This window comes from Zingiber officinale, chromosome 11A (genome assembly GCF_018446385.1).
Source record: "Zingiber officinale cultivar Zhangliang chromosome 11A, Zo_v1.1, whole genome shotgun sequence".
In the NCBI taxonomy this organism is placed as follows: domain Eukaryota; kingdom Viridiplantae; phylum Streptophyta; class Magnoliopsida; order Zingiberales; family Zingiberaceae; genus Zingiber; species Zingiber officinale.
This window is the reverse complement of record NC_056006.1, coordinates 24,927,134-24,935,081: the sequence shown is the minus strand read 5'-3', so window position 1 is coordinate 24,935,081 and position 7,948 is coordinate 24,927,134.

Sequence of the window (7,948 nt, the reverse complement as noted above, 5' to 3'; positions counted from 1 at the left end):
ATCTTGGGATTTGTAATAAATATATTTTTGTATATATTTTTCCCAAGTATACATTGATATAATAAACCTCTCCACAAAATTTGAGAATTTTTGGAGGTCTGTGGAATTTCTGGTGCATTTCTAAAGTTGGCCAGAAAAGGCTAATTTTTTCATGAATAGTGTACCAGTCGACTGGTACAGTTACCAGTCGACTGGTAATAGTGTTTTTGAGCACAGAATGTCTCTATAAGCTCGTTTTCATGAGGGCAGTCGATTGGTACTTTTGTCAGTCGACTGATACCAATCTGAAAGTGTTTTCAGCACTGGATTTTGACCGGGTCAGCTCGTATAGATGTATGGGATCCATAGAGGATAAATACATGAGTTTAGGGTCAATTGGATGATAAGTTTTCAACAATTGAGATATTGTTCAAAAGCTTTTTGGATGTTAGGCAAAGGGGGAGAAGTAAGGTTTAGTTGGGAAAACCTCAGTGTCTTTGCGTAGGGGGGAGCCTTGGGATAGGTTCTTAAAAATCCCTGTGGGAAAATTCCTAGCTCAATGGGGAGCATAAGTGTAGGGGGAGCCTTGGGATAGATTCCAATGCATGATGCATTGTTTCAGCGCTGTAAGTCCAAGTGTGTAGCATTGGCATCGTAAGTCCATTCGGCGTTGTAAGTCCAAGTGTGTAGCCTTGGCATCGTAAGTCCATTCGACAGTGTAAGTCCAAGTGTGTAGTCTTGGTAACGTAAGTCCATTTGTTTTAGCATATTTATTTGCTATTGTTTTCCCTAACTTAAACGTATTGCCAAAACATCAAAAAGGAGGAGATTCTTGGAGCAATCCCAATGGTCTATGCGACCATGTGTTTTGGTGTTTAGGCAAAGGGTTTAAGTTAGGTTCACCCTTGTATTTGATATGTGTATTTGAGTTGTGCAGTTTTACAGGATACACATGTGACTCAGATTGATGGTTTCGGGTCCGGTGAAGGATGGAGCATCCGAGGGACCGTGGACAAGGCAGCGAGGACAAGGGCCGAGGGAAGCGACTTTGAGGCATACGCGAAGGATGACATTGGGACGAGCCGCGGGCTTGAATGCATCCGAGGGACGAGAGCCAAAGGAAGTAGGCTTGAAGGCAAGAGGTCAAGGCTGCAAAGAAGCATCAAGTGAGTCATAAGGGTGAGGGTACGAGTGCACGAGAGATTGTACTCGGAGTAAAATCCTAGTTTTAGGGTTTTACTATAGCGCTACTGTAGCAGTCGATTGCATGCTTTAGCAGTCGACTGGTGCAGTCGACCGCGCAGTCGACTGGATGCGAACAGAATGGTTCTGTTCATTCAGTCAGTGTGGATCAGTTGACTGCATGTTTGAGTAGTCGACTGCACCAGTCGACTGTAAGTTTTAGCAGTCGACTGGTATCGAGCCATTGGGATATAACGGTCAAATTTCCACAGAGGGCAATCGACTACATGTTTTAACAGTCGACTGGTAGGCGGGGTTTTCAACCCGCGTCCTATATAACCAAAGCTTGGGAGCTTGGTTATAGCTGACGAAATTAGTGGTGATAAACCATAATTAGTAGTCTACTTGTTCTCAAGTGTTTGTGAGTGTTGTGGTGAGGTTTCTCCACCCACACGGAGGTTTGAGCTATCCGGAGTTTGCCGGGGACTAATCCACTGACGGATTGAGGGGTCGTCCACCTTATGGACAGCCGTGGAGTAGGAGCAAGCTATCTCCGAACCACGTTACATCGACATGTTAGTGGTTTGCTTATTCTTTCTTAGTCTTTGTATTTCCTTTAGTGTTTAGCTTGTTTGTTTTGTTTGTATTCCGCTGCGCAAGCTAACAAGTGTAGGAAGAAGCGATCATTTTGGGGTGCCGTCTATCCAACCCCCCTTCAAGCCGGCCACCGATCCCTTACACTTAGGGGTACATAACTTTTGGGAATTTTCCTAAGTTGTCCCTAATGTTTTCTAATGTACCAGTTTAATTTTCCATATAACTTGAGTTTTAATTTTGGAAATTTATTCAAGCATGCATAATCATTTTTTAATTTCATTTTTCAATTTCTCATTTTCTAATTTTAAATTATCGTACATTTCTAATGGGCATGTTTTTGCTAAATTTAATTTTAACTCACTATTTTCTTTTTCTAATTTAACTAAATCTTTAGTGAATACTTTAATGAATTGAAAGGATTGCTTGGAAGTTAGATTACGTACCTGACTTACCTTTATCTCCGATGCTCCCCCTTCATCGCAGCTTTCTTCTTCTGATGATCCTCCCCCTTCATCTATGCTCATCTCCGAGCTGGTTTCTTCAAAAAGATGGTTGGCCATCAGTGCTAATCCCGAAAAGGCTTCGACTTCTGATTTTGAGGATGATGATTCATCCCATGTAGCCTTCAGACTTTAGCGCTTCGAGGACGTCGGCTTTTGAAACTTCTCCTTGTCCCTTTTCTTCAGTCTTGGGCAGTCATCCTTGATGTGCCCTTTCTCGTTGCAGTTGTAGCAATGAACCATCTTTTTGCTGCATTGATGCCTTTTTGACTGCGATCTAAATTTATTAGTTTTAATAAATTTATTTAGCCTCCTTACCAATAGAGCCGCTTCAGACTCGTCAATTGACGCTTCAGAGTCAGGATCGCCCTTTTCGACTTGTAGGGCAATGTTGAGATTTGGCTTCTCTACTTGTTTAGTCTCTGCAATTCGAGATTCGTGAAGTTCAAATGTAGAAAATAAACTTTCTAAAGTACTTACCTCAAGATCTTTAGAGATGTAGTATGCATCTACTAAGGACGCCCATTCTGGAGACCTTGGGAAGGCGTTGAGCGCGTATCGGATTGAGTCTCGGTTTGTTACCGATTCTCCGAGATTGTTTAGCTGAGTTATCAGTTCTTTGATTCTCGCTTGGAGTTGCGCTACCTTCTCGCCGTTGTTCATCTGTAGATTTGTTAGTTAAGTCCGGAGGATATCTCGCTTTGTTAACTTCGCTTCTGAGGTGCCTTCGTGGAGCTCCATAAATTTTTCCCAGAGGTCTTTGGCGGAGTCGTAGCTTCCGATCCGACTTACCTCTTGGGGAGGCAGAACATTGAGCAGGTAAAATTCCGCCTTTCTGTTGGCCATGAAATCGACTTGCTCCTTCTTCATTCACTGATACTCTTCTTTGTCTTTTGGAGTTGTAAAACCAAATTTCATAGTTAGAAGAATGTCAAAATCCATTTAAAAAATACCTCCATTCTTCTTCTCTATGTAGCAAAGTCTCCGTCGAATTTCGAGGGTTGAATGCTTGTTCCGGCCATCGTCTTGATCTTTATGCTTCAGTCGGCGATCAGTCCTTCTGAGACGGTCTAGCTCTGATACCACTTGTTGGTGCAGCGGGGTCAATAAGAGGGGATTGGTGAATTACCTACAAAATAAGAATACCCTCCTCAAACTTTCAACTCTAAAATTATAGCAACAATAATAAGAAAATAAAATAAAGCATAATAACAGAAAAGAAAGAAGACTCAGCGATTTTGACTTGGTTACAACCAAGAAAGTTGTTAATCTAAGGCGGTTGAAAAGCGCACTAGAAAAGTCTCCTTCTCTGAAGGCGGAGAAGCCTTTTACACACTAAAAGCTCTTACAAGTTACTAGGAAGTTGTTATAGAGTTGATTGATTAATTTTCTAGCTCCAGGGGCCTTTATATAGCTCCTGGAAATCTTATCTCGAGTGTTGAAGGTGCCTCCAAGAGGGTTGAGGGCGCCTCCAAGCAGTTTGACCGGATAAAGCTCTATCCGGTTGTAAACAGTCACGAAGACTGGGTCTGAGGCGCCTCCAATGCCCTTAAAGGCACCTCAGACCAGTCCGAGGCGCCTTCAAGGTGATGGAGGCGCCTTCAATGTTGAGGGCGCCCTCAATGACGTTGAGGGCACCTTCAACATGTATTGTATAAATACTGCCTTCAACCTGCATGGTATAAATACTGCCTTCAACCTGCATGGTATAAATAGCTTCCAGCTTCTCTTTTTCCTCTTATTCCGAAGCTCCAATCACTTGGGTGATTTCGGCCAACCAAAATAGGGCTCACCAGAACCCAATTTCCGACCTTCTTCTCGAGCAGGCTTCCGACCCGGCTTCTCATCCCTCGAATGACGTGCACGTTCTTCTCATCCACTGGTGTACTCTTCTGCAGCTCTTTCGTCCTTCGGACGCACCGAGCCCGTCGGCTCCCTTCTCGTGCCGTCTTTCTTGCTAGCTGTGTCTTCCGCTCGACTTCTTGCGCTCCTAAGTTCCTGCACACTTAGACACAGGGATCAAATAGCAAGCAGGACCTAACCTAACTTGGTTGATCACATCAAAACACCCACGGGGTCCAACATTTTCTTGGTTCGGAGCCTTCAGCGACTCCTACTCCAAGACCCAGGTCTTTTGAACCTATCAATGGGCAATCCATTAAATTCTCTAACGGTAAACTCCTGGTAGAGTAATCGAATACAAATAGAGAAATTGGAAAGTGTAACAATCCTACACTTTCTTTAACAAAAAACTAAATAACTGTAAATTAAATTTTACCAACATACGGGTGAAGAAGTTGTGAGCTCGAGTGTTGGAGTTGATTCGTCTATGACAGTCAGGTGAAACAGCATTGTAGGACACTAGCAGAACAAAGTTTGAAGCAGCCGAATAATCATGAATAAGCATAGAAGATTTTATTCTCAAGGCTGTTGGTTGAGACTTCTTTCATAGGTATTTTCGAGCGCCTAGACCACCCTCGGGCGCTTGGACTGAGGCATATCCAATCACGCTTCGTCACTGAATCATCCACCTCCAAGAGCCTGGACCTGGTCTAAGCGCCTGGAGTGCTGACGCAAAGTTTTCTTACCCATACATACATAACTAATTCAACTGGTAAGCTTCCGGGCATAGGTCCCCGGAACATGTCTTACCCATATATACATAACTAATTCTAATGGTAAGCTTCCTGAGCGTGGGTCCTCAAAACTTAACTAGGTAAGTGGCTCAGCGTGGGTCCCTAGGGTCACACTAATTACACTTGAACATATACATAAGCATAATCATAATCACTACACAAACATGAAATATAAACATAAACATGTGTATAAACGTAAACAGGATCATTACATGAGCATGGACATAACCAAAAACATGCATCCAACATAAACTTGATCATTTCATAAGTATGGACATAAGTATAAACATGTTCTCAACACAAACTTAATCTCTATATAAGCAAGGACATAAACATAGACATGTACATGAACATTATTATGTACCTAAACATGTGATCACTACATAAGCATGAACATAAACATAAACATAAACATAATCATTATTGATCCTGTCCGAAAGCTGAACCAACGGACGCTGGGCACGTGGCACTCTCCAAACTGCTGACGTAGATCTGCTGACTATCCGCCCGGACCTCCGGTGAACCTGCACAGAAGTCGGGCGGGGAAGGGGTTCCCGGCGACGACCCTCCGACGCTCAAGTCAGGCGAAGCTCAACAAGAAAGTGGCTCCCAGAATCATAGAATGCTTACCTCCGGCGAAGGGTGAGGACCCTTTATATAGAGCTGTGAAGAGGCTCGGGCACACATATCGAGGTGCATACGTGTCCTCTGTCCATACCTCGGTATGGGCTTATTAGAAGAGCTTACCTGACACCATACTGCTACAGTCCGAGCACATCTATAATGGGACAGCGGGATCCTCTGTTGTAAGATCTTGCATATGGCCTGGTCGTTGAACATACCCACTGTCAGGAGATGTTCCCCCGATGTTTCATTTGTCCTTGTCTCTTCTGTTCCCACGCCGAGCGACCAGTCGCTCGGCAGGTATAGGTCCGACCGGGCGTAGGTATCGGTCCGACCGGGTGCAACGATGCTTTATGCTTCGGCCGAGCGGGCTATCCGCTCTGCCAGGTGACCCTTTTCACTATGAGCGTCGGAAACCCGCCCACGGTCGGGTTGTCTTCTGTCCGGCCCGGGAAACTCCTGGCCGAATGTCAGGTCGGCTCGGCATCCTTCCGTTCGGCCCGACATCCTTCCGTTCGGCCCTGCATCCTTCCGTTCGACCCGGCATGCTTCCGTTCGGCCCCGCATGCTTCCGTTCGGCCCGCATGCTTCCGTTCGGCCCGGCATGCTTCCGTTCGGCCCGGCATGCTTCCGTTCGGCGCGACATCCTTCCGTTCGGCCCGGCACCCTTCCGTTCGGCCCGACATCCTTCCGTTTGGCCCGACATCCTTCCGTTCGGCCCTGCATTCTTCCGTTCGGCCCGGCATGCTTCCGTTCGGCGCAACATCCTTCCATTCAGCCCTGCATCCTTCTATTCAGCGCGAACTTGGGGTTGACCTCCACGTGTCTTTGACCCTCCACCCATGAGGGTCCGCTCGGCCATATGCCTCTGTTCAACGAGCGTCGGAACCCCTAGTCCCGTTGGGTCGTCTTTGGTTCAGCTGTGACCCCGTTCGGCTGACCGGTCTCCGCTTCTCCGGTTGGACTTTCGGATACTTTGACCTCCCCGTGGCGTTGACTTCCCCAAAAAGGGGGTCCCCCGTTCTTACCACCGGATCACTTGTCTCCCCTTCAAGTCTAGTCGAAGGAGGCGATTAGTCCGACTGACTGGACCATCAGTTCGGCCGAGCAGCGCCATGAAAATACCATCCGCTCGGATGAATATATTCTGCTTCAACAGAAGAGGTTATTCACTGGATGTTGGTGAAGTATCTTTGGGTACTGGGTCGAGCGGAACACGTAGGTGGTCGAACGATATTGATGGCGAGTACGAGTCCCCTTGATCGCCTTTTTCCGCTCGGAGGGTTTATAGACGCCGGCTCGTCTCTCGATTTTTAACGTCGGAGCTCGACGGTCTTCCGTTCGGAGGGTTTATAGACGCCGGCTCGTCTCTCGATTTTTAACGTCGGAGCTCGATGGTCTTCCGCTCGGAGGGTTTATAGACGCCGACTCGTCTCTCGATTTTTAACGTCGGAGCTCGACGGCCTTCCACTCGGAGGGTTTATAGACGCCGGCTCGTCTCTAGATTTTTAACGTCAGAGCTCGACGGTCTTCCGCTCGGAGGGTTTATAGACGTCGGCTCGTCTCTCGATTTTTAACGTCGGAGCTCGACGGCCATTAAGGCTAATTTTGACACTGTCGTTCGGCGAAGCTATTTGCCATCTTTTAATTATTTCTGCTTCCTGCATTACAAGGACATAGGCAACCAAAACATATATAAAATTACATCAGCGCACCTCTCACCCAGCTCAGTACGGCTGGAGATGATTTGCGCTTCATGGTTGATCCAAGTCCCAATCCATCTTCATCCGCTCGGCGGTGCTCCCCCTTGAATGCCGGTTGGATCATTGTCTTGGGGGAGGCGTCCGCTCGGGGATCATTGCCTCCGCTCGGGGATAATTGCCTCCGCTCGGCCACCTGATGCTGACATTGTTTGTTGCTTCAGCCGCTCGGCTTGCGCATTCTCTCTCTGTTGCTCCACGAGCTTAGTTGCTCTTGCCTTGATTAGAGCGTTGAGTTCCTTCGTGGAGAGCATCACCGTGGGCGGTCGTCCAGCCTCGTCCATTGCTTCTGCTCGGATGCAGGTGCGTTCCCACAGACGGCGCCAAATTGATCCTGTCCGAAAGCTGAATCAACGGACGCTGGGCACGTGGCGCTCTCCGAGTTGTTGACGTAGATCTGCTGACTATCCGCCCGGACCTCCGGTGAACCTGCACAGAAGTCGGGCCGGGAAGGGGTTCCCGACGATGACCCTCCGACGCTCAAGTCAGGCAAAGCTCAACAAGAAAGTGGCTCCCAGAATCGTAGAATGCTTACCTCTGGCGAAGGGTGAGGACCCTTTATATAGAGCTGTGAAGAGGCTCGGGCACACATATTGAGGTGCATACGTGTCCTCTGTCCATACCTCGGTATGGGCTTATCAGAAGAGCTTACCTGACATCATACTGCTAC